This window comes from Oryctolagus cuniculus, chromosome 19 (assembly GCF_964237555.1).
Source record: "Oryctolagus cuniculus chromosome 19, mOryCun1.1, whole genome shotgun sequence".
Lineage (NCBI taxonomy): Eukaryota > Metazoa > Chordata > Mammalia > Lagomorpha > Leporidae > Oryctolagus > Oryctolagus cuniculus.
In genome coordinates, this window is record NC_091450.1 from 10,784,157 (window position 1) to 10,810,916 (window position 26,760).

The 26,760-nt window shown below is 40.5% G+C and overlaps 1 long non-coding RNA gene across 1 annotated transcript; it reads left to right on the forward strand.

The window, feature by feature from the left end:
* Positions 1 to 391: 391 nt before the first annotated feature.
* LOC138847141 (uncharacterized) lies at positions 392 to 8,569 on the forward strand. The gene is made up of 2 exons (XR_011384785.1): positions 392 to 896; positions 8,277 to 8,569. It is a non-coding gene; the product is annotated as an uncharacterized lncRNA (long non-coding RNA).
* The last annotated feature ends 18,191 nt before the right edge of the window (positions 8,570 to 26,760 follow it).

Consider the following 26,760-nt stretch of genomic DNA (forward strand, 5'->3'; position numbering starts at 1 on the left):
GCTTAGGGATTAAGGTGATGCTGGCTTCATAGAAAGAATTTGGGAGGATTCCTTCTTTTTTGGTTGTTCTGAATAGTTTGAGAAGAAATGGGATTAGTTCTTCTTTAAATGTCTGGTAGAATTCAGCAGTGAATCCATCTGGTCCTGGGCTTTTCTTTGTTGGGAGGGCCTTTATTACTGTTTCAATTTCTGTCTCAGTTATGGGTCTATTTAGGTTTTCTATGTCTTCATGGTTCAATTTTGGTAGATTGCATGTGTCCAGGAATCTATCCATTTCTGATAGATTTTCTTGTTTGCTGCCATACAGGTCCTTGTAGTAATTTCTGATGATTCTTTTTATTTCTGTGGTGTCTGTTGTTACATTTTCTTTTTCATCTCTGATTTTATTGATTTGGGTCTTTTCTCTTGTTTTTTTTTTTTTTTAGTTAGTTGGGCCAATGGGGTGTCAATTTTGTTTATTTTTTCAAAAAACCAGCTCCTCACTTGGCTGATTTTTTGTAATTTGTTTTTGGATTCAATCCTGTTAATTTCTTCTCTGATTTTAATTATTTCTCTTCTCCTACTAGATTTGGGTTTGGTTTGCTGCAGTTTTTCTAGGTCCTTGAGATGCACTGAAAGCTCATTTATTTGGTACCTTTCCAATTTCTTGATATAGGCACCTATTGCTATAAACTTGCCTCTCAATACTGCTTTTGCTGTATCCCATAAGTTTTGATATGTTGTGTTGTTATCCTCATTTACTTCCAGAAAGTTTTTGATTTCTTTTTTGATTTCTTGAATAACCCAATGTTCATTCAGGAGCATGTTGTTCAATCTCCCTGTATTTGCATACTTTCTCGGGTTTCCTGAGTTGCTAATTTCCAGCTTCATTCCGCTGTGGTCTGAGAAGCTGCATGGTATGATTCTAATTCTTTTAAATTTGCTGAGACTTGCTTTATGGCCTAGTATGTGATTAATCCTTGAGAAGGTTCCATGCACTGCTGAGAAGAATGTGAAGTCTGTAGATGTAGGATTGAAAGTTCTGTAGATATCTGTTAGATCCATTTGGGCAATAGTGTTGATTAAATCTGCTGTTTCCTTGTTGATCTTCTGTCCGGATGATCTTTCTGTTTCTGAGAGTGGAGTATTGAAGTCCCCCAGTACTATTGTATTGGAATCTAAATCTCCCTTTAAGTCCCTTAACATATCTTTTAAATAGACCGGTGCCCTGTAATTAGGTGCATATACATTTATAATAGATACATCTTCCTGTTGAATTGAACCCTTAATCATTATATAGTGTCCCTCTTTGTCTCTCTTAACAGTTTTTGTATTAAAGTTTATTTTGTCTGATATTAATATGGCTACACCTGCTTTTTTTTGGTTTCTGTTGGCATGGAATATCTTTTTCCAACCTTTCACTTTCAGTCTGCATGCTTCTTTGTTAGAGAGATGTGTTTCTTGTAGGCAACAAATAGTTGGGTGTTGTTCCTTGAGCCAATCAGCCCATCGGTGTATTTTAACTGAAGAGTTAAGTCTATTAATGTTCAATGTGACTATTGATACGTAGTGACTTTGCCCTGCCATTTTCCCAGAGATATTTTCTAGTATATGCTTTGAGCTTCCCATGCTCTTTTACTGGTAGGTGTTCTTCCTTTCCCTTCTTACATATTGATGGCCGTGTTTCTGTGTTTCTGAGTGTAGCACATCTTTAAGTATCTTTTGCAAGGCCGGAGGTGTGGCGGCAAAGTCTTTCAATTTCTGTTTGCTATGAAAGGTCTTTATTTCACCTTCATTCACAAATGAGAGCTTAGCAGGATATAATATTCTGGGCTGGCAATTTTTCTCTCTTAGCACCTGTGCTATGTCTCGCCATTCCCTCCTAGCCTGTAGTGTTTCTGATTAGAAGTCTGCTGTGAGTCTAATTGGAGATCCTCTGAGAGTAATCTGACGTTTCTCTCTTGCACATTTTAGGATCTTTTCTTTATGTGTCACTGTGGTAAGTTTAATCACCACGTGTCGTGGTGAGGATCTCTTTTGGTCATGTTTATTAGGGGTTCTATGAGCTTCCAGTACTGGGATGTCTCTGTCCTTCTCCAAACCTCAGAAATTTTCTGCTAATATCTCACTAAAAAGGCCTTCTAATCTTTTCTCCCTCTCCATGCCTTCAGGAACTCCTAGAACTCGAATGTTGGTTTTTTTAATAGTATCCTGTAGATTCCCAACAATATTTTTTAGATTTCTAATTTCCTCTTCTTTTCTTTGGTTTGACTGTATGTTTTCCTGTGCTCTGTCTTCTAAGTCTGATATTCTCTATTCTGCTTCACCCATTCTGTTTTTAAGGCTCTCTAATGTGTTTGTCAGTTGATCTATTGAGCTCTTCATTTCATTTTGATTTCTCTTCACTATCACACTTTCCTGTTCTACTAGTTTCTGTGTTTCATTTTGATTCTTCCTGAAAATTTCATTTTCACGAGAGAGATTTTCAATCCTGTCCAATAAGGATTTCTGTATTTTAAGGATTTGCTTTTGAAAACTTCTAAATGTTCTTATCATAAATTTTTTGAAATCCATATCTTGCATTTCTTCTATCTCATCATCTTCATAATCTTGGCTTGGGGTGTTTTGTTTATTTGGAGGCATCATAGTGTCATCGTTGATCTTGTTCCCTCGATTTTTTTGTTTGTTGCTTGGCATAGTTAATTCTTCTTCCCTCACTGTGCTTTTTTTTTATTTTATACTATGTCTGTGTTAAGTGGACTGCCTGGTATTGGAGGAGCCTTGGAGGCTTGAGATGGGTGTGGCCTGAGAGCTCTGCTTGGTTCTTCTGTGTTACGGGTGTGCAAATGTGACACCCTCAGGTTATGTGTGGTAAATCTCTATCTTTTTATTTATTTATTTATTTATCCAGGAGGTAAGTAATACCGCACGGCACGGCTGTGCAGAATTGATGCTATTTAGCTTCCGATCTCTGGCTTCTACCCAAAGAGTCTGTGTAGGCTCCGTTTCTCCTCTGGACTCCCACTGGGTTGCCTAGGCTACTGAATTGTAACGACCCAGTTCCTTAGCTCTCCCCTGTTGTTATGTAAATCCAGAGTGGGGCCTGCTCTTTGTCTCTTGCTCACCTTTGCAATGTTGGCGAAGAGAGAAACTACAGAGAAACTCATCTGTATCAGTACCCCCCCCCACCTTTTTTCCTTCTCTCCAGTAGTCAGTCTGGTGAACTTTTCTGCTCCCCTCTAGATTCTGACTGCCATTTCCCCACCAATGTCTCAGGTTACTGAGCTCACCTCCCCTTCCAGCGCTGATGTGTGGACTCGGAGCCCTGGGCATCCCTGCTCTCCCTGCTGGTGTCTGTTTGACATCTACTCCCCTTCCTGCAGTGGCGTGCAGACCCTGCGGCTCCCGCGGCTTGGCTTCCACGCAGTGGGCGACCTTGTTCTCTCAGTAGGTCCTCTGAGTCACAGCCACTAGATCCGGAAGAGTTTCCTCTGCAATTTTTTCCTGATCCTTTTTCTGAGGCTACCGTAACTCCACTTTTATTAAGCTAAATTTTCCCAGACTATCGTGCACACCCTCACTATTCTGCCATCTTGGCTCCACCCCTCGTCAATTTCTTTTTCTCAATAAAAACTTTTAGATGTGCATGAGGGCCTCAGCTCTCCTGATGGCTAGGGGTCTTGTCTGCATCCCCTTCAGACTTACAAAAAGAAAAAAAAATCCAGTGCTTTTGAAAAAACAGCTGAAACAACATTTTGATGGAGTGGCAAAGGGCTAGATCAATATTGAAGTATTTAAGGAAATTTAACGTTGTGAAACTTGATTTTACTAAATCCGTACATATTAGTCTTGGAAAAATCAGTACTATTACACTGATTTTTTAAAAAAAATTATGCCAATATATAAGGATATTGAAGTTTCAATTGCCTGTGGAAACAAATGAAAATATAATAGGTTTTTAAATTTTAAAATGGTCTTCAATAACAAATATGTGGCTTGAACAAATGAAAATATGTCTCATGTGTTTTGAGAAAGTTATCACTGAAACTAATAGATAGTTGATATATTAGAAAATACATTGGCAATATGCAAAGTATATTAAACAGTATACAAAGAAATCTTAAACACAAATAAAAAGCTTACAGATATATGTGAAGAAGAGTTCCTTTAAAAGAAATTTTTAGAATACAGAATATATGAATAGAAGCCCAAACTTGTGAGTGACACACACTGAAATGAAAGATGAACAATGATGGCAATAATTGTCAGTAGTTTTTGTTTCCTTAATATCAGATCACAAGGAAAGGTTTTATTGAAGTAGATGCGGGACTTAATCTTAGTTTTGGGAGAGAAGTACAAGGAAAGGTGCACAGAGAGTGAGCAACATAAGGCAAAAAGGTGCATTAAAGTCCCTTATGAACAGGTGAATTACTGGTATGAGCAACTGGAGCTCAAAACAGCTATCAAGTCCAAGGAAGCATACAGAATGTGCATATGAATGGCTCCACCAAAGAGTCTAGAAGCATGGAATCTTTCTCCTAATTTCTGCCTCTCACTAGTTGGGAACTTTCTGTAGACACCAAATCCTTGTCACATGTATACTTCACAGAATGTGAGTTTAGCAGATGCCAGTGTACAAACTCTTCACTCAGAGAAACACATATCTGTTTATCTATCTATCCATCTATCCATCCATCCATCCACACAATTTAAAATTATTAAAAGGCGGTCTCCATTTCCCATTGAGAATGTTGGGCCTAACTTTTAGATTTGTAGTTGAAATCATTCAAATGCCTATCTCTAGATTTATGTAACAATTTAGTCACATGGCCACTTTTAAAATCACACCTGCTATGATTTCCTTGTATGACATTTTATTCAACAATTCTATGGCAGAGCTTTCTGTCCATTGCTGGCCGCTTCACATGCATTTTTGACACAATTCCTAAAATTGTGAGAGCTATGTAGATTTTCTATAAGCATGTCTCCCCTATTTCCATCCTAGTGTTTTGAGATATGCCACTGTTAACCAAACTACTTTCTTTACTTTAGTTTGATTTTTTTTTGACAGGCAGAGTGGACAGTGAGAGAGAGAGACAGAGAGAAAGGTCTTCCTTTGCTGTTGGTTCACCCTCCAATGGCCACCGCAGCTGGCTCGCTGCAGCTGGTGCACCACACTGATCCGATGGCAGGAGCCAGGTACTTATCCTGGTGTCCCATGGGGTGCAGGGCCCATGTACTTGGGCCATCCTCCACTGCACTCCCTGGCCACAGCAGAGAGCTGGACAGGAAGAGGAGCAACCAGGACAGAATCCGGTGCCCCGACCAAGACTAGAACCCGGTGTGCCAGCACCGCAAAGCGGAGGACTAGCCTAGTGAGCTGTGGCACCGGCCTCACATTGAATCTTGATCACTGCCCCCTTGCACCAGTGCACTCTGTGCATAGCAGTGCTCCTGAAATGTGCCAGTAAATTCTCTTTGAATTTGACTGACTGTTGGTTCCATTATTTTGTCAAGAATTCTGGGGCAATAGTGACTTCAATCCCTGACTCAGACAAAAATAAACGAATGTCTCTAAGCTCCCCATGTTTGACAGTGATTAAGGGGATGATTGATCAAGACTTTTGGAATCAATAAGACATTTTTAGTCCATTGGCTTTTATGGCCTTATGTCACCAAATTTTCTTTTATGGCAATGGACTCACCTCCTCTCACCTCTATTCCCTGTTCCTTTTGTTTGAGGACAGCCCCCACAACAAGTTTCTCACCAGCCACCTCTTTGGTGATACTTAAAGTTCAATGCCAGCAGAAGCTTCAAATAACTGTGTCCACATAGAAAGGAGCAAAGGCAGTGTATGCAAGCCCTTGAAATCCAAGATAAATATGAGCTAAATAAGGGAGTATGGTGCAGAGGGCTGTGACTGGGGTTTTGGATAGCATTTGTGAATGGCAGAGATATTTGAAAATGAGGTGCAATAATTTGCATAACTATTAAACCTGGAATAGATAGTAAAAACCACTCCCAACTTTTAAATGCCAGAGTTTCTTCAGTGAAAGAAAAGACCTGAGAGAATTCTTGTTCTCAAGAATCAAAATGTAAAACTATATTTAAAACTCATAATTTCATCCTTTCATCTTTTTTTCACAATGCATAACCCCATCTGGGTTATCTCCAGGTGAACTTATGGTTGTATTACAGAGATTCTAATGTACCGTTTGTCATAACTCAGTCTTTTTTCATTTATTTATGCATTTAATCCTATCACTCAAATCCCATGGCTACCAAAGCATGATTTTCTTTCCTTCCATCCTTTCATATTTTTTTTTGACGGGCAGAGTGGACAGTGAGAGAGAGAGACAGAGAGAAAGGTCTTCCTTTGCCATTGGTTCACCCTCCAATGGCCGCTGTGGCCGGCACACTGCACTGATCCGAAGGCAGGAGCCAGGTGCTTATCCTGGTGGGGTGCAGGGCCCAACCAGTTGGCCCATCCTCCACTGTACTCCTGGGCCACAGCAGAGAGCTGGACTGGAAGAGGGGCAACCGGGACAGAATCCAGTGCCCCGACCGGGACTAGAACCCGGTGTGCCGGCGCCGCAAGGCAGAGGATTAGCCTATTGAGCCATGCATGGTGCCAGCCCCATCCTTTCATATTTTTAACCACTAAATTTAGAGGTGATTTAAAAATTTGAAATTTTGCTGGGAAATACTGTAATGGATTTTTTTTTTACTTTTTTCCACTTTTGCTATGAGTATTACAGTTTTTTAAATACTATTTTTTAAAGATTGGGCTGTAAGATTCTTCAATCTTCTAATTTCAAATTATCACTGTTATGAAATAGAAGTTTGGTTTGGACTAAGAAATCTAAACTGAATCGCACAGTATGTTGATGAGGAACGTCACAACTTCTTGATAGGATAAGTGTTCTAGCGACCTGCTCTGTGGTACACTATTAAAATTCACTGGTATTTCTGACTTGCTTTATGTATTTGGACAGCCATAACTGTTGTAGTCATCCCTGTAGTCATGGTGCCTAGCTCAATGCCTGGAACATAGTAAGATCTTAATATAGGTTGAATGAAAACCATAGTAGATGTGATGGATAAATAGAATGGAAAGCATGTCGTAACAGAGTAAGGAAAATGTACGGTTCAGATTGGTTATAACCTCTAGATCAGAAGGTAGCTTTCTTTCAGGAATGATACCTGATATGGACCCTGAAAAATATGTAAAATTAGAATAAATTGACATGTGTTCATAGTGAGATCCTGATGTAAAGAGAAGTTTGAATAGGAGACATTGAGACCATGGAGATGTGTGGGAAAGTGTCTGCGCAGACACTGAGGAACTGTGGAGCTGAGCTAGGATACGACCGACTGAGCAAAAGATATTTCAGTTCAGACCCAGGAGGAGTATGTCTGTCAGCTTTCAGTTGCTACACTGAGAGTTGACTAATACAAGAGGTGTATTTAACTTCTGACTTTGGAGGTTCAAGTGCATGGCTCCTGTGTTAGCTGAGTTCTGGTGAGTGCACCTTATGTCACATAATGGCAGATTGCCGTGGCAGGAGGATGTGTGGAAGGAAGAGCTCACATCTCCACACAGGAAACTAGAGGATGACTCTGCATTTAAAATGAATGCAATTCAGATGTAGTCTTCTTTATCAATGTGCAGTTTTGTTTTTTTCTGCAACTGCACACCAGGAGTCTATTATGCCCCCTGAGAGCAGGGGCTTCAGTGACCAAAGGATCTCCAGGTGGGCCCAACATTTCCCACCACCACACTGGGAACCAAGCCTCCAACCTGTGGGCCCTTGGGGTGAAGGGGGCAGGCCATGTCCACATCTTAGAAAGTATTAATTGAAGCTATGATTTTTGAAAAAGGGAGCCAGAGCGATTTAAACTATGCCTTACAAAGATTTTACAGTAGTAGTAAAATGAACTATAGGAAAGGTACTAGAAGCTGGAAGGGTAGAATATTAGCTAAATAACCTAAGTTTGAGGAAGCAAGCATATGAACCATGACACAGGCATCAAAGAACAAAAGGAGGGAATGGTTTGCAAGGAAAGAAGTAGAATCTGGTGAACTTAGCCCTTAAAAGAGATGGGGATGAGGGAAAAAGAGGACTCAGTGATGCCTGAGATTTTAAAGTTGGGGGAATGAATAATGGGGCTGATGAGGAATACTGGTGAGGAGGCATTTGAGATGTGGTGGTTCAGGGAGCTTAGTTACATCCTGAGATGTGTTTTCAGAACCCATTCTGTATAAGCAACTGATTCAGTCTGGTTCTCTTTGCAGTGTTTCCCTATCTTCACGATGCTATCCCCATGACCTCTGGGAGACCTGTGGTATCATCACACTGCAGTGACTCCAAGAGTGGTGTTAAGGACACAGCCGAAGGATTGCTGCCCAATTTAGAAGATTCCCTTCTTGTGTGATGTGACAGCTGAGTTTGTACTTCTCAGTGGCACTTGAGTTTCACATACAGAAGGACTGCAAATTGTCTTCAGTTTTGCTGTTATCCTAAGTATCTGCAGCCCTGAGGATTCTTCACTTGACATGAATTTTATTCAATCTGCTTTCCAACTTTACGTACTTTAACAGTGTGCTTTTTGTTTTGCTGTTAATAGCAACATAATTCTTCTACTAAAATCTAAAACACAGTGACCTTGATTTTCCCTGTCTCCAAGGTGAAGTCCTTAGCCTGTAGATTCCTCATGTTCCTGCTTCATTCTGGGACCCTTGATGTGTGTTTATAGTTTAGTTATTCATGTCTCAAGGATTTGAGATTTAGACCTATATTCTAATTTACACTGTGATTGAATTTATGTTGGTAATAGGAAAAATTTGTTGGGTAATTGATAATGCCTCACTCACAATTTGAATAAAAAAAAGTCTAACAGCCTCTTGTGAAACAACAGTACATTCTAATGTTACCTGAATTCTAACTCTTTAAGCATACATCTGTAAAAATGGTACTGTACAGCAATAACCTTGGGTTATTCTGAACCACATAATGATTTTTAAAGTTGGAGTGTAATACTGAAAAACAGAGGTGGCCCTGGAATATAATAATGCTCACCCTGCAGCTAAGAATGAACATAAAAGGATATAAAATGACACAGCTTTTTCAAAAAAATTTATTTGGAAGAGTTACAGAGAGAGAGAGAGAGGGAGAGAGAGAGAGATATCTCCCATCTGCTGGTTCACTCCCTGAGATGGCCAGACTGAAGCCAGGAGTCTGGAACTCCCTCTGGGTCTCCCACATGGGGGCAGGAGCCCAAGTACTTCAACTATCTTCCACTGATTTCCAGGCCATTAGGAAGGAGCTGGATCATAATTGGAGTAGCCAGGACACCAATCAGTACCCATATGGGATATTGGTGTCACAGCTGGCATGCTTCACCCTCTATGCCCCAATGATGGCCCCAGTGACACACATTTAAAATGCAGTTATATTGTTACTGATAAAATGACACATTCATATACTGGAGTGGTGAGCACAGTTTGCCACTGGATTCCCTGTTCTGTATTACAAAAGGTTTGACTGACATCGGGGCCGTCCTACCCTCTCCACAGGCCACCAATTGAGGTGAGAAAACAGCAGGGGGTCACTCATGGAGGGTGCAAGGTCTGGACCGGGATGGGGTTTGCTGGGAGTCTGCTCCTTCCCATGCCCCTGCCCTGCAGTTCCCATCATCATGGGGTGGGGGAGGGGCAATGCCTCTGGGCAGTGCCCTTCCTGCCTTCAAGAATACACACCTGAGGTAGAAGAGGGGGCTGGAAGCCTGTGCTTGCAAGTTTGCAACGGCTTGGTGACTTGTGCGTGTAATGAAGGAAATGGAAAGGCATGCAGCAGAATCATCGGTGCAAGGCCTTGACTGACAAGACCAGATATGAAGAGATCAGGACCATGGTTTAAAACTTTACCTTCTAAATGGATGAGCATTGTACCATCTTCAAAAGAACCATGTCCCCCAAGTGTGGTTGCTATAGAGCAACTGCAAGACTTGCATCTGGAAAGCAGAACTTGGTGCCTTTTGGAGGGACCATTCCTAGTGCCAGAGACTCTGCATGAGCCAGCCTTGGCTGGTAAAGTTTGCTGCTGACAAATGCAAGGCCTGCACCTCTCTGAGGACCAGCAATGGCAGCAGATGGCATGGGGCATGGTGAACATCATGGTCATTAGATCTCCAAGCTGCTCTGGCCTAGCCTGACTGCTGCCAGCCTTGGTGCCCGCACCAGACCTGCTCTGTAGGAACAGCTGGAATTAAAGGGCCCTTTCAACTCTGGGCAGGATGCTCAGTGGAAGTTTAGCAAACCCTAAGGCCCATCCCTTAATCACCAATAAGACACATTTTTTATTCTACTTTCCAGGCCCAACTCAAAGACAAGACATTCCTCTGTCAGCCTGCACAGTTGATGCCAACCATTTCCTTTCTCACCAGCCCTTTTCCCACCCTGTACAGCCTCACACATACACCTGCTCCTACAATACTCACAGCCTCAGAACACTCCTTAACATACTCTTGTCCTCCCCATGGCCCATGCACAAATGGCTTTAAACACATACCTGCTCACACCCTCATACTTACACACCTGCCATCACAACACTCATACAGTCTTCAGGCACACTCATATCCTCTCCCAAGCCCATGCACATGCTCACATACACTCCCACACACCCCTCTTTCTTTCACACACCCACACTCACACATGTGCCCATTTTCTTCTTTAAAGTAAATGGAAATAAATAAAAATTTTTAAAGATTCATAAATATTCCATGAACTTTCTGAAGCCTCCTCACATGGAGTGGAATCTTTAAATCCATGTAAAACATGAATTGGAAATCAGCACTGTGCATCAGTGTGAGCGATACAGACCAAAATGCTGAGGACAGAAGCATTTCTGTTTTTAAAGTACGTCCTTAACTGAGTCATAGACAACCAGAGGGTTGCAGGATAGCTGGAAATCAGGGCATTCCCAGCAACAAGCCCAGCATGAGCAAGAATGTCCTCTGGATCTTTCCTCCCATTTCCACCCACTTTGTTCCACAAAAGCTGACTTTCTTGATGAAATTAGCAACTTCCTTCTAGCTTCAAATACCTTGTCTGGAGGTGGGAGGTTGTCACTTGAGAAGGTCAAAAAAAAGGAGAAGAGTGGCATTAGGAGGTTTTGATCCCAGCTTCCATCTTGCAGGGCTGCACCAAATCAGCTGCCTTCCTTTCTCAGGTCTTTAGCTGGGAGGCCTGATACAATTTCCCCCCATCTCCAGTCTGGTAACTGCTCTCTTATTAGAGACTACACCATTCCCTACAGCTTCCCCTAGAATCTGTCCACAACTTCTTATTTTTAAATATTTATTTTATTTATTTGAAAGAATTACAGAAAGAGAGGTAGAGACAGAGAGAGAGGTCTTCCATCTGCTGGCTCACTCCCCAGATGGCCACAATGGCTGGAGCTGTGCCAATCTGAAGCCAGGAGCCAGGAGCTTCTTCAGGGTCTCCCACGCAGGTGCAGGGGCCCAACGACTTGGGCCATCCTCTAATGCTATTCCAGGCCAAGTAGAGAGCTGCATCGGAAGAGGATCAGCTGGGACCAGAACCGGTGCCCATATGGGATGCCGGTGCTTCAGGCCAGGTCTTTTACCCACTGTGCCACAGCAGGGGTCCCTGCCCATACCTTTTCTTCTTGCCTGATTGTGCCATGAATTTTTTGCTGGCAGCCAGGCTGAGAGGGTGGGAATGGACTCAGTAAGACTAGAGGGAAATGTTTAGCACAACCTGAGGGAAGGATTCAGGGTGGGTAGAGGTTTGTAAAATGGACATTCCTTATCATTTCCTTCTAAAGAAATATGGTGCTGTTGTTTGGGTATCATTTGAGTGTGTCCTCCTAGAGTCTGTGTGTTCAAAGTTTACCCCAACTGTGAGGTATTAAGAGTATTGACAGACTGGTGCTGCGGCTCACTAGGCTAATCCTCTGCCTTGCAGCACTGGCACACTGGGTTCTAGTTCCAGTTGGGGTGCCGGATTCTGTCCCGGTTGCCCCTCTTCCAGTCCAGCTCTCTGCTGTGGCCCGGGAGTGCAGTGGAGGATGGCCCAGGCACTTGGGCCCTGCACTCCATGGGAGACCAGAATAAGTACCTGGCTCCTGCCATCGGATGAGCGCAGTGCGCTGGCCGCAGTGCGCCGGCCACGGCGGCCATTGGAGAGTGAACCAACGGCAAAAGGAAGACCTTTCTCTCTGTCTCTCTCTCTTTCACTGTCCACTCTGCCTGTCAAAAAAAAAAAAAAAGATAAAAAAATTAAAAAAAAAAAAAGTATTGATAGTTAATCCTACTAAGGTGCTTAGAGACAGGGCCTTTGAAGTTTGACTGGCTTTAGGTAAGGTCCAGAGTAGAGGTAGTATGATTGAATGCTGGTGGCTTTTTAAGGCTTGCCTTTTTAAACTTACCATTTATTGCATTTTATTGAGAGAGAGAAACACACACACACACACACACACACAGAGCGACAGAGAGAATGAATATGAATATCTTCCATTTGACGATTCACTTCTCAATGCCCAAGAACAGATAGGGCTGGGCCAGGCAGAAGCCAGGGCCCCAGAGCTCAATCCAGATCTCCCACATGTGGTCAGAATCTAGTACTTGAGCCATCGCCTGATGCCTTCAAGGGTGCACATTAGCAGGAAGCTGAAATTAGAAGCAAATGATTTGGGAGTAAAACCTCAGACCCTCTGAGCTGGGATGCAGTTGTCAGAAGACTTGTCTAGCCAAAGGCCTGCTCTTGCACATCTTTCAATTCTATTTTTAGATTAATAAAATTAAAGCCTCCTTGTTGCATAAGATTTGGGGACCACAGCTTAAGTGCAACATGTCTTTTGTCTTTCGCAGCACTCACAAGTGTTATTATTATGCAACTATTTTTCATAATATCTCAGATTTTCCAAACTGTGTCTCTACAAGCACAACTCATGACAAGCACATCACATTCTTTTTCTCCCTACTAAGAGCTATCATCCTTTAAATATTCAATTTTAATATTTTAAAATAACTGCATGTATTCTTCAGTTACTGAGGTGTGTTTGTATATAAGGGTAATTACTCTTGATGCATGCACACATAAAATTATACCATTCACCATGTGTTCTCCTTTCAAACACACCCTCCCTGTCTCCTACTGAGATGATCACTATCCTGAAAATAATGTTTCATTATTATAGCATATTTCTTTGCAGTTTTACCCAAATGCAATTGGTTTTCATGATTTTGAAATTTAAGTAAACAATATCACAATTTTCTGCAACTCTCTTGCTCAGCTTGTGAGATACATCCCTGCAGAAACACATGACTATGTTATATTTTTACTTCTGTATAGTATTCCAATATATAATTATACCTTAATTAACTCATCCATTCTGTTGATGGATAATTGCTTTGTTTATAACTTTTTCCTATTACACACAATGCCACTATGAACACTTGTGTATGTTTACATGGGTACTTAGAAAATGCAAGAGTTTCTTTAGATCAAAATTGCATCCACTGGGATGTGAAGGAGTGGCACAGAGAAGAAAGTGCCATTGATTTCTATTCTATTATTCTCCATTCCCAAATGCATAATCTCTATGAAAAAGACTCTTTCATTAGAACATAGCTCTCTATTATGTTAGCTTGATGATGTATTTTCCACACTGTCACAGTGAAATTTATCTCTGAAAATTTACTTTTTGAATTGTTATTTTTTAGTTAAATGCAATATGGTAGACACTATTAAATGCTTAAAAAGTATCTTACTAATAGAACTCCAATATTTTTGCATGGATGACCACATACCAAGTTAAAAGACTGTTGCTTTAGTCTCTCTTGCAGTTAGACTAAGTTCTAGCCATTAAATAAAAAACAGTGTGTCATATGGACATCATGGGTGGTTGCTTAAAGGCAGCCAACTGAGAGAACTCTTTTATCCTTCTTTATTTCTGGAGTTTATGGCTTGTGTTCCTGCTACTTGGGAGACTTGGATTGAGCTTCAAACTTTTCTTAAATGTGTAAATTCCTGTGCAGGCATCTGATTAGTGCTAAGATACCACTTGAGAAACCTGCATTCCATATTGGAGACCTATGGTTTGAGTCTCAGTTCTAGTTCCAATTCAGCTTCCTACCCAGGGAAGCAGAAGTGATGGCTCAAATGTTTGTGTCCCTGCCACCTGTGTGAGAGACTCAGATTGGGTTCAGGGCTTCTGGCTTTGGCCTGGTCCAGTGCAGATATGTCCCTTTTCCTTACAAATAAAGAGAGGATCAATAATTTTAAGTGCGAATTCACATAACCACCTTGAAAATTTTGCATTCGCTTTTTTAAAAAGATGGTTTTTAAAATTTATTTAACAGATGGAGTATCAGAGGGAGGGAAGGAGGGAGGAAGAGAGAGAGAGAGAGTTTCCCTCTACTGATTAATTTGCCAAATGGTTGCAATGGCCAGAGCTGGGCCAGGCTGAAGCCAGGAGGCAGGAACCCCATTCTTTTCCCTCAAAAGAGTGGCAGGGGCCCAAGAACTTGAGTACTCATCTGCCACTTCCAAGATGCATTAGCAGACAGCTGGATAAGAAGAGGAAGCACCTGGGGACCCAGACCAGCACTCAGAATTTGATGGGTTCTCAGGCTTCCTCTGTGGGAAATTCAGGAATTCTGTCCAGATCAGCAGATGAAATGATCAGAAGAAAGCAATGGGTCCTCATCCCTCGCACACTTTCCTTACCAGAAAAACACAATTGGATAAATTTTATTTTCCAATAAGTAATTTTGAAATGTATTTAATGTACTTATGATCTGGAGAACTGACCTTGCAGTGAGTATACTGCAGTACTATATATGTATACTTGAAACCATAAATAAGGAGGGAATTTTATTTTATGTATTTATGTGTTTATTTATTTTTGACAGGCAGAGTTAGATAGTGAGAGAGAGAGAGATAGAGAGAAAGGTCTTCCTTCCATTGGTTCACCCCCAAAATGACTGCTACGGCCAGTGCGCTGCGCCAATCTGAAGCCAGGAGCCAGGTGCTTCCTCCTGGTCTCCCATGTGGGTGCAGGGCCCAAGCACTTGGGCCATCCAGGAAGGAATTTTAATCCCTGAACTCTATACTTGTGTACAGTATTCTAAGCTCTCCTTGAAGCACCACTTTCAGTCACTGCATCCCATTTTTTTTTTTTTTGGACAGGCAGAGTGGACAGTGAGAGAGACAGAGAGAAAGGTCTTCCTTTACTGTTGGTTCACCCTCCAATGGCAATGCAGCTGGCGCGCTGTGGCAGGCGCACCGTGCTGATCTGAAGCCAGGAGCCAGGTGTTTCTCCTGGCCTCCCAGGCGGGTGCAGGGCCCAAGGACTTGGGTCATCCTCCACTGCACTCCTGGGCCACAGCGGAGAGCTGGACTGGAAGAGAGGTGACCGGGACAGAATTCGGCACCCCGACCGGGACTAGAACCCAGAGTACCAGCGCCACAGGTGGAGGATTAGCCTATTGAGCTGCAATGCCGGCCTGCATCCTGCCAATTTTAACAAGTCAATTTTCATTATTATTTAGACTGAAATATTTTTGTATTTCTCTTAATACTACTTCTTTGATCCCTATACTCTTTAGAATGATGTCTAATTTCCAAGGACTTTGTAGTTTTCCAGCTTTTTCCTACTATGGAGCATTAGTTCTGTGTTCTGAGAGGAGATTTTGTATCATGAGTGTTCCTTTCACTTTTTAGTGTTTCATGAACCTCATTGTAGCCTACATGGGTGAATGTTCTGTGTGAGCTTGATAAGCATGTTTATTTTGCTGTTATTAGGTGATCCATTCTATAAATGTCAATAGATTCTGACTTCAGATTTCCCATGCTGCATTTTCTCCTCTTTTTTTTCAGTTTGCTGTTTCTTTTGGAAATTTCTCCTGACATTTGCTTGAGCTCACTGATTCCTTATTTAATTGTTTTGTATGTGATAATCTAACCATAAAATTAATGCGAAATTGCTGTTTGGTGTTTTGATTTCTAGCATTTCTTTCAAATTCTTAGAATTCCTGTCTCTGTGTTTATTATTTCTTCTTGCCCCTTCTCATTTTTTTAAAGATGTATTTATTTTACAGGCAGAGTTACAGAAAGGCAGAGGCAGGGAGAGAGAAAAAGAGAGGTCTTTCATCTGCTGATTCGTGCTCCAAATGGCTGCAATGGTCGGAGCTGGGTCGATTGAAATCCAAGAGCCTGGAATTTCTTCCAGGTCGCCCACATGAGTGCAGGGGCCCAAGGACTTGGACCATCTTCTACGGCTTTCCTAGGCCATAGTAAAGAGCTGGATTGGAAGTGAAACAGCCAGGACTCGAACCAGTGCCCATATGAGATGACGGCACTGCAGATGGCAGCTTTATTCACTACCCCATAGCACTGGCCCCATGTACACTTTTTCTATTCAGGTATTTACTTTATTAATCACAGTAGTTTTTAACTCCTAGTATGATAGTTCCATTTCATTGCTATATCTGGGTGAGAGTCTAATGCTTGCTCTCTTTAATCAAGTGGTCATATTTTTAAATTGTAGCTTTCTCTTAGTTTGCTTATAATTCTTTGCTGAAAGCAGGAAACATATGCTGGACAAATGTAAGTTATTTAAATAGGCTGTTTGAGTTTTATATTTATCTGAGTAGAAGTTAAGGTATGTTTGCTGTTTACAGAAGTAGTAGGTAGGTGGAGGACAAACTGTCCTCTGGGGTCCCTGCTCTTGACTCCCCATTATTTGATGGGTTATCTGGATATCCTTTAGCTCATAATGCTTGATACGCAGGGCCTTCAGCTGAATGTCACAGCTACTCTGGGTCAGCTCTGTTGTGATGGTGATAAGGTGTGGAGGATAAAGTGTCCCATGGTCCTAGGTTTACTTCTCAATCTTTTAGTTGTTTTCCTTTTCTCTTGTAGTGAGGAAGAGGAGAGAGAGGTCATGTCACTATTTCCCTTCACAAAGGTCATGTAGTCTGGTAGAATCCCAATTTACATGATAAACATAGATGCACAAATCCTCAATAAAATTCTGGCCAATAGAATGCAACAGTGTATCAGAAAGTATCCATCCAGGGATTTATCCCTGGTATGCAGAGATGGTTCGACATTCACAAATCAATCAATGTGATATACCACATTAACAAACTGCAGAAGAAAAAACATATAATTATCTAAGAGATGCAGAAAAAGCTTTTGATAAAATATAACAGCCTTTTATGATGAAAACTCTAAGCAAACTGGGTATAGAAGGAACATTCCTCAATTCAATCAAGGCAATTTATGAAAAACTCATGACCAGCATCCTATTGAATGGAGAAAAGTTGGAAGCATTTCCACTGAGATCTGGTAATGCCAGACAGGGATGCCCACTCTCACCACTGCTATTCAATATATTACTGGAAGTTTTAGCCAGAGCCATTAGGCAAGAAAAAGAAATTAAAGGGATACAAATTGGGAAGGAAGAACTCAAACTATCCCTCTTTGCGGATGATATGATTATTTAGGGGATCCAAAGAATTCTACTAAGAGACTATTGAAACTCATAGAAGAGCTTGGCAAAGTAGCAGGATATAAAATCAATGCACAAAAATCAATAGCCTTTGTATACACAGGCAATGCCATGGCTGCGAAAGAACTTCGAATATCAATTCCATTCACAACAGCTACAGAAACAATGAAATACCGTGGAATAAACTTAACCAAGGATGACAAAGATCTCTACAATGAGAATTACAAAAATTTAAAGGAAGAGATAGAAGAAGATACTAAAAGAAAGAAAAAATATTCCATGTTCATTGATTGGAAGAATCAATACCATCAAAATGTACATTCTCCCAAAAGCAACTTATAGATTCAATGCAATACCAATCAAAATGCCAAAGACATTCTATTCAGAACCCGAATAAAAGATGCTGAAATTCATATGGAGATACAGAAGACCTCGAATAGCTAAATCAATCTTGTACAACAAAAACAAAGCTGGAGACATCACAATACCAGATTTCAAGACATACAAAAGGGCAGTTATAATCAAAATAGGATAGTACTGGTACAGAAACAGATAGATAAACCAATGGAACAGAATTGAAACACCAGAAATCAATCCAAACATCTACAGCCAACTTATATTTGATCAAGGATCTAAAACCAACTCCGGGAGCAAGGACAGTCTATTCAATAAATGGTGCTGGGAAAACTGGATTTCCACATGCAGAAGCATGAAGCAAGACCCCTACCTTACACCTTACACAAAAATCCACTCAACATGGATTAAAGATCTAAATCCATGACCCGACACCATCAAATTATTAGCGAACATTGGAGAAAGTCTGGAAGATATAGGCACAGGCATAGACTTCTTGAAAAAGACCCTGGAGGTGCAGGCAGTCAAAGCCAAAATTAACTATTGGGATTACATCAAATTGAGAAGTTTCTGTACTTCAAAAGAAACAGTCAGGAAAGTGAAGAGGCAACCAACAGAATGGAAAAAAATATTTGCAAACTATGCAACTGATAAAGGATTAATAACCAGAATCTACAAAGAGATCAAGAAACTCCACAACAACAAAACAAACAACCCGCTTAGGAGATGGGCCAAGGACCTCAATAGACATTTTTCAAAAGAGGAAATCCAAATGGCCAACAGATACATGAAAAAATGTTCAAGATCACTAGCCATCAGGGAAATGCAAATCAAAGCCACAATGAGGTTTCACCTAACCCCAGTTAGAATGGCTCACATACAGAAACCAACTAACAACAGATGCTGGCGAGGATGTGGGGAAAAAGGGACACTAGCCCACTGTTGGTGGGAATGCAAACTGGTTAAGCCACTATGGAAGTCAGTCTGGAGATTCCTCAGAAATGTGAATATAACCCTACCATACAACCCAGCCATATCACTCCTTGGAATTCACCCAAAGGAAATTAAATTGCAAATAAAAAGCTATCTAAAACTCAATATTTATTTCAGCTCAATTCACAATAGCTAAGACATGGAATCAATCTAAATGCCCATCAACAGAAGACTGGATAAAGAAATTATGGGATATGTACTCCATAGAACACTGTTCAGCAGTAAAAAATGAAACCCGGTCATTTGCAACAAAATGGAGAAATCTGGAAAACATGCTGAGTGAAATAAACCAGTTCCAAAGGGACGAATATCATATGTTCTTCCTGATCTGTGACAACTAACTGAGCACCTAAATTAAACCTGTAGAAGTGAAATGGACACAATGAGAAACAATGACTTGATCAGCCCTTGTCCTGATTGTTGAGGAACAACTTAGTATTTTATTCCTTTTAGTATTTTTTGTTCTACTTAATATTATCGGTTGAACTCTTTAATTTACACACAATTATACTCAGGCATTTAAAATTAACTGAAAAGTGATTCCTGCTAAAAGTAAGAGTGGGAATTAGAGAGGGAGGAGAAGTATAATTCAGCACATGCTCACTCGTAGTTACCCATTGTGGGGACCCACGAGCCGGCCATGGGCCCACATGCTAAGGCTTGGCTTGCTGATCATTGGCATTAGTTACTGTTGTGTGGATGTTTATGGTTTCTGTTGAGCTGTGATATGGGGACCGTTTCATAACCCCATGCTAGAGTCAAAACAACTGTGGCCTTGGGGCTTCCCGTACTTCTTTTCCCACTGACCAAGGCTGAGAAAACGCCAGGTGGAAGCTTGTTGTTAGCACCCGAGTCACCTGCTACATGACCAGGAGCTTTATTGGATGAAGGTGCGTGATCACCTTTATGGTTGGACAAGGAGCGCATGGACTGTGCGTGATCAGGCACCCGATTGGAGCACCGCCGCATGGACTGTAGTATGGACTAAGCTTGCTTACATGCTTCAGCAATGTTATACTATATAAGCTGTTTGTGATATGGTACGGGAGCTTCCCCTTTCTTTCGGAGCTCCCCTTGCTCAAGGGTTTCTCTTTCTATCCTGTTTAAATAAAAGTCTACTGAAGACCAATCAGCTGGGAGCAGTGTCGTTCCTTTGCGGGCAAGGGAACCACACCCCTAATAAGAGTCAGAAACGTGCCAGCGGATTCCAATTCAATCCCATCAAGATGGAATGTACCAATGCCATCTTCCTAGTTAAAGTGATCAGTTTATATTGCAGCTCAATTCACAACAGCTAAGACATGGAATCAACCTAAATGTCCATCAGCAGAAGACTGGATAAAGAAATTATGGGATATGTACTGCATAGAACACTATACAGCAGTAAAAAAAGAAGAAATCCAGTCATTTGCAACAAAATGGAGGAATCTGGAAAACATCATGCTGAGTGAAATAAGCCAGTCCCAAAGGGACAAATATCATATGTTCTCCCTGATCAGTGACAACTAACCGAGCACCTAAAGGGAAACCTGTAGAAGTGAAATGGGTAGGCCAGCACCGTGGCTCAATAGGCTAATCCTCTACCTTGCGGCGCCGGCATACCAGGTTCTAGTCCCGGTCGGGGCGCCGGATTCTGTCCCGGTTGCCCCTCTTCCAGGCCAGCTCTCTGCTGTGGCCAGGGAGTGCAGTGGAGGATGGCCCAAGTCCTTGGGCCCTGCACCCGCCTGGGTGACCAGGAGAAACACCTGGCTCCTGGCTTTGGATCAGCACGATGCGCCGGCCGCAGCACGCCAGCCGTGGCGGCCATTGGAGGGTGAACCAATGGCAAAAGGAAGACCTTTCTCTCTGTCTCTCTCTCTCTCTCTCTCACTGTCCACTCTGCCTGTCAAAAAAAAAAAAAAGTGAAATGGGCACCATGAGAAACAATGACTTGATCAGCCCTTGTCCTGACTGTTGAGGAACAACTTACTATTTTATTGCTTTTAGTATTTTTTGTTTTACTTAATACCATTGATTGAACTCTTTAATTAATACACAATTATTCTTACATGTTTAAATTTAACTGAAAAGTGATCCTCATTAAATAGAAATGTGAGAATAAGAGAGGAAGGAGATGTACAGTTCATCACATACTCAATTGGACTTACCCCTAATGGTAGAGTTCGAAACGTGCCAGGGGATTCCAATTCAATCCCATCAAGGTGGCATATACCAATGCCATCTAACTAGTTAAAGTGATCAGTGTAAGTTCATAACTGATCGTAATGATAGGATTAAGTGTCAAAGGGATCACATAAACAAGACTAGAGTCTTATAATACTAACTGATAGAATTAAAAAGGAGAGAAAAATACAATATGGGAAGTGGGATACACAGCAGACTCACAGAATGGCAGATGTCCTAAACAGCACTCTGGCCTCAGAATCAACCCTTAAGGCATTCGGATCTGGCTAAAAAGCCCATGAGAATATTTCAGGCATGGAAAGCTAAGATGCTATGACAAAAAAAAAAAATGACCTAAGTGAAAGATCTTTGTGAGTGAGATCCCAGTGGAAAATATGGGCCATCAAAGAAGGAGGTACCTTTCTCTGAAGGGAGGAGAGAACTTCCACTTTGACTATGGCCTTGTCTAAATGAGATCAGAGTTTGTGAACTCAAGAGGCTTCCATAGCCTTGGCAGCTCATGACAACAGCCTAGGGTGATTACTGACGTCATAAATAAGAGTGCCAATTGTTAATTCAACAACACAAGTCACTGTGCACCTACTCCCCATGTAGGATCTCTGTTCTTAATGTGTTGTACTTTGCAAATTAACGGTAAGACTATTACTCAAACAGTACTCTATACTTTGTGTGTCTGTGTGGGTGCAAACTGTTGAAATCTTTACTTAGTATATACTAAGTTGATCTTCTGTATATAAAGATAATTAAAATGAAATTAATGAAGAATGGGATGGGAGAGGGAGTAGGAGATGGGATGGTTTCCAGGTGGGAGGGTGTTTATGGGGGGAAAACCGCTACAATCCAAAAGTTGTGCTTTCAAAGTTTATTTTTATTAAATAAAAGTTTTCTAAATAAAGAAAGAACATCACAAATATCCTCGCAAATTCTGACTAATATAGTAGGAAAGAAATCCTTTTAAAATTTTCAAATTTTACTGTTGTCTAACTATAGTGTTTAGAATTCCTTCCCAATTCTTTCTGAACAGCCATCGCCTGTATTTTCTCCACCCCTCCCTGATCTTACAATAGTGCATCTGACAAGGAAGTGTGGCCAATTTTTTTGCCCTCTCTTCATACTGGACCATCTACATCAGTGTTCTGACTCATTCCAGGTGGTCTCTCAAATATGTAGACTAATAACCAGACTCAATAGGTACCCTTATGCAATTTTTAGGTAGAGTTGGTCCTGTTCGGAGGAGATTTTTTTTTTTTGGACAGGCAGAGTGGACAGTGAGAGAGAGACAGAGAGAAAGGTCTTTGCCATTGGTTCACCCTCCAATGGCTGCCGTGGCCAGCGTGCTGTGGCCGGCGCACCACACTGATCCAATGGCAGGAGCCAGGTGCTTCTCCTGGTCTCCCATCGGGTGCAGGGCCCAAGGACTTGGGCCATCCTCTACTGCACTCCCTGGCCACAGCAGAGAGTTGGCCTGGAAGAGGGGCGACCGGGACAGAATCCAGTGCCCCGACTGGGACTAGAGCCTGGTGTGCCGGTGCCACAAGGCGGAGGATTAGCCTAGTGAGCCGCGGAGCCGGCCTTGGAGGAGATTGCTGATGTCACCTTCGTTACCTTGAAAGCAGGTCCCTTCTCTGATGTTCTTAATTTTTTGAAAACTTGATGGTGTTTTAGCTGAAAAATTAGCAAGACTATTGAACAAGTTGAGGAGAGCTGTTTAAGAAACTGAAAAGCAGTTGCAAACTATGTTGGATAATTGTGACTTTCAGTTTTATATGAGTTGAATTTTTGTGCTCTTTTCCCTGTGTACATGGTGGTTCTATTTTTCTCCAATAAAACTTTTATTTTAAAAATTTTTTCAAATTTATATACACACACACACACACACATATATATATATTCTGTTTTTGTCATATACTACATGTTGTCACACACATACATTGTGGAATGACTTAGTATATCCTATTACCAAATGTTAGGATTTTTCAATGGGTTTAAAGCTATAAGTATGCAAAATGAATAAATTATAGAAATTGTTCTACAACATTTTGTAAGTTAATTGTGCACTGTACACTTAAATATCTTTAAGAAAAGTTGTCATGGTAAATGTTTTCACCAGACAAAAGAAAGAAAAAGGCATATGAATCCCTATTTCACAAAACATGAGATACCTTAATACAGAATCTAGAAGAGAAAACTTTAAGAATTAAATACAGGGATATAGCTGCATAAACACAGATTTGATAGATATGAGACAAAAGTACAGGAATCAAGGTAAAATGTGTGAGTCAGTATAACTCATGTGACCAATGTATCAAAAAATCCTAAGAGTGTGGGAGACTAGGAACCCACAAAGTTCAGATCAGCATAATGCTCTAGAGAAGGACAGGGTGTATGCAGACTCTCCATGCTGCTGGAACTGGGACTGGGAATGTCTTGTGCCCCAGGAAAATAAGTCGGGGAGAAATGGGTGAAACAGAGCTTGCATTCTGCGCCCCATGTGAATAGACCTGGCTTGTCTCTCTGGACAGAACAATAGTAAATGTTATCCTTGTTCCCATAATGGCACTAAATTGTCTAGCTGTGATTTTATGAGAGCTGTGGGACACATGAGAAAGCCACTGGAGTCTTCTGAACAAGCCAGAAAACAATGGCAGTTCTGCTGTGGTACTGGCTCATTTTGAAGCTAGAGATGTTGCAGGACTGCTGTGTTGTTGACAAGGGCTGTAACCATACAGTCCCCACAGGAGAATGTAGGCTGGGAAAGTGCATTCACACCTGGGGAAGTTTGAACTCCAGCTGTTCTTGCCCTGTGTCTTTCCACTTTCCCCTGTATCAAATCCCAAGCCCAGAGCTTGTCCTGTTTTGTAGGTGACATGTAATTGTGGGTCTGAAAGGAGATGAGCTCATAGCATATTTCCTTATAACCACATGGGGGAGGTTCATCTCACCTTCGTAGGCTCCCTGCAGAGACTAAGCTGGGTGAGTGTGTGTTTTTCAGCTCCAACAGAGGCCATGAGTGTTGCATGGGCAAGGCAGTTCTTATATGTTGCAGGATGATCTCAGTGACAACTGAGGAAAATCCTGTTTTCATAATCTCAGCCTTGCATGGTAGAGAATCACAAGTGAAATTAGTAGATTTTGCAGATGCAAAAATCAATTTTATAAATCTTATGAAGCTACAATTCATATATTCAAGAGAGAACATTTATGATTGGATTCTGGGTTTAAATTAGAACTGCTTGTTTTAATCCTATTTCAATATTTTTCTCACTTTCCCTTACTATGTACACAATGAGAGATTTTGTTTTGAAAACATCATCTGTCGTAATTTAGAATGCTTTTGCTTTCAGTTCTTTGAAATTTTATGATAATTTATTTTAAATCTTTTGAAACATTTATAATAGTAACATAAAATGTTATATTTCTACCCCTGAAACTAATTGAATATTAGCATGTTAACACTGACTAGCTTTGTGATTAGGGAAAAAATAAATATAAATTTCAAGAACTTAGCTCTCCTTATTGGGAAAAAAGCCTCTATTTTTAATTACCTTTGGTGTTTAAAGTTCTAATTTTTTGGTTTAATATTTAAAACATATTTTTAAATGGTCAGCTAACTTCGATAACATTACTGAATCATAATTAATTTAATGATAACCCTGCTGCCTATTTGCCTTCAAGTGCCAAACAGCAAAGTATACATAGTGTCAATTTCTTTTTTTTTTTATGTCTCACATAACATTTATTTTTTATTTTTTTTAACTTTTATTTAATGAATACAAATTTCCAAAGTACACCTTATGGATTACAATGGCATCCCCCCCATAACTTCCCTCCCACCCACAACCCTCCCCTTTCCTGCACCCTCTCCCATTCCATTCACATCAAGATTCATTTTCAATTCTCTTTATATACAGAATATCAGTTTAGCATATATTAAATAAAGATTTCAACATTTGCACCCACACAGAAACACATAGTGTAAAATACTGTTTGAGTGCTAGTTATAGCATTAAATCACAATGTATAGCACATTAAGGACAGAGATCCTACATGAGGAGTAAGTGCACAGTGACTGCTGTTGATGACTTAACAAATTGACACTCTTGTTTATGGCATCAGTAATCACCCTAGGCTCTTGTCATGAGTTGCCAAAGCTATGGAAGCCTTTTGAGTTCACAAACTCTGATCATATTTAGACAAGGTCGTAGTCAAAGTGGAAGTTCTCTCCTCCCTTCAGAGAAAGGTACCTCCTTCTTTGATGCATAGTGTCAATTTCAAATGAGAAACGTGCTATAGTGATCTGCTATACAGAATGGAGACTCTATTACTGTTCATGTGCAATGTATTTCAAAATTGTTAATAAGGTAGATATTAAATATTCTCAGCACTAAGAACTAAAAAATATAGGATGCCAAATAGGCAAATTAACTGATGGAATCATTATTTGATTTTAATTTATATCCTATTGTCTGGTAACCCATGAACCAATATGCTTATGGTTTATTAGTTAAATAAAATGAAGTAACAGAGTAAAGATATAACCAGTAAATTGTATTCTGAAAAATGAAGCAAAGTAATGATGAGGAATAACCATTTCCTGCTGATGAAAGCAAAATGCCTCAAGAAACTCCAGCTGTAGAAGCTCACTATCTCTCTGTGTAGAAAGAAGAGGTGGTTCAGCTTGTCCCTTCAGCCTCCATGTGTTTCCTGCCACAGAGAAAACAGGTTCTCATTTCCCTTCCAAATTTCCTAATTTAGACTGCTGTTGTGACTCTCATCCTCTCCTGATTGTAATGTAGAGGCAGGTTGTGCTAAGATGTGTTTAAGCTTTTCATCTTCTATACAATTTACTAAACTCCTTTGTGCTGTGGATAACCAATCACAGGTTTTACAATGCTATCCAAAGAACTTGGTCAATTGATGAAAAATATTTTTGATTTATGTAATTTTATAAAGCACAAGGTACTATTTTGTAGTATAGATTATATAATTACACTAAAGCTAGGCAGTGCACAAAAATATATATAAATATCCTTTTGATAGAATTTCTCTGAAATTAATATAAAGATGAGGCTCTTACAAAGTTAGTTTTATCAAAAATGATGAGTTGTCATATCTAAAAATATCCCCTTTGTTTTTCGAAAAGGATTCTTCCTTTCATTGGATTCCACTTTGCTTTGGATCTAGGTCCATAGGTAAGTCATTTGTTTCTAGTATATTTAATGGTGTTATTTGCTCTGCCATAATTCATAACCATGTATGTACTTGGAAGCTCACAATACTGACAGTAATATAAAAATCAGCACAATAACAATGAACTAGGACTCTGTTATGTGTCTTCTCATAGTCTTCACAAGCTCTACCCTCAACACCAGCACAAAGTGGTGGTTGCAGATCATGGTAAAGTCTATGACATGCATTCATATTGGTATATTTTTAAAGAAACCAATGGGAATCCATGTTCCTTTATACTATAATTAGCATATATTTGACCTGTACTGATTTGTACTCTCTATATCCCTTCTATTTTCTTTCCCCTATTGTTGATAATGCTTCATTCTGAATTGTGTGATTGTTTCCATGTCAAAGTTTGCAAATTCATCAGCAGGGCTTCCAATTAAGTTTCTATTACAGAAAATTTTTTTTAGTAAAAAAGGCAATATGTTTCTATTTGATTGCCAATTGCATCTCAGAAATGGAGTGTGCTGC